The following is an 897-nucleotide window of genomic DNA, read 5'->3' as shown; positions in this document are numbered from 1 at the left end:
ATGACTAACCAGACCTCTTTTTTGAAATTTCTAGTATGGCACACGTGAGGGGATTTAAAGGGACGTACTGCTTCCTGGTGCCGTACCTGGTCTGCTTTGTGTGGTGCGAGTTCTCTATGGTTCTGCTGCGGAACTCCACCACCATTGGCCTTATCCGCACTTGTGTGGCTTATTTCCTCTTCCTGTTCACCTTACCTGTCTTGGCTATGGGTCTGATAGCGATGCTGCCGATTCAGATGGTTAAGTGGTTTCTGGAGTTGGAACTGACTAAAATGCTGGTGATGTTGGCAGTGTGCGCCGTCCCTGTTGATCCTGCGGCTTTGGACTCGATTCAGCCTTTCCATTCTTAATGTCTTCCGTTCCATAACCCAGAGCTCCAGTGAAACTGATCCTCCTGTGCATCACTACAGTGATTTTACTCTGCGGTGTCCATGTCTATAATGCTGAAGGTCTGAAGGTTTATAACTCCACACTCACCTGGCAGGAATATGGTACACTGTGCGGCCCACGTGCCTGGCAGGATCGCGGTATGGCTCAAACACAGCTCTTTTGCAGCCATCTGGAAGGCCATCGTGTCACCTGGACAGGAATATTCTGTCGTGTTCGTGTAGCTGAGAAGGAAAACGGAGCTCAGTCTGTTATAAACTTGCTACCGGTGTTTATGGGAGACTGGTTGCGGTGTCTCTACGGTGAGGTTTATCCAAAGTGTGAACCGCAGAATAATATGTCTCCAGTTGTGAATGGCACAGGAGTCGTGCCTGTCAACGCCACAATGCTGTTCCTCCAGCAGGAAGAGGAGGAGCTCTGTCGGATAAAGGCCTTTGCTAAACACAAATGCCACATTAAACGCTTCGACAGTTACCGCTTTGAGGTGACGGTCGGCATGCCGGTGGATGG

The 897-nt window shown here is 49.9% G+C and overlaps 1 pseudogene; it reads left to right on the top strand.

The window, feature by feature from the left end:
- The window catches only part of LOC107702259 (wolframin-like), a 1,840-nt pseudogene that overhangs the window by 468 nt on the left and 475 nt on the right, over positions 1-897 (top strand).

Source organism: Sinocyclocheilus anshuiensis, unplaced genomic scaffold (assembly GCF_001515605.1).
Source record: "Sinocyclocheilus anshuiensis isolate Anshui unplaced genomic scaffold, SAMN03320099.WGS_v1.1 scaffold86, whole genome shotgun sequence".
NCBI lineage: Eukaryota > Metazoa > Chordata > Actinopteri > Cypriniformes > Cyprinidae > Sinocyclocheilus > Sinocyclocheilus anshuiensis.
The sequence above is the reverse complement of the archived record's forward strand: the minus strand, read 5'-3'. Positions and strand labels throughout refer to the sequence as shown.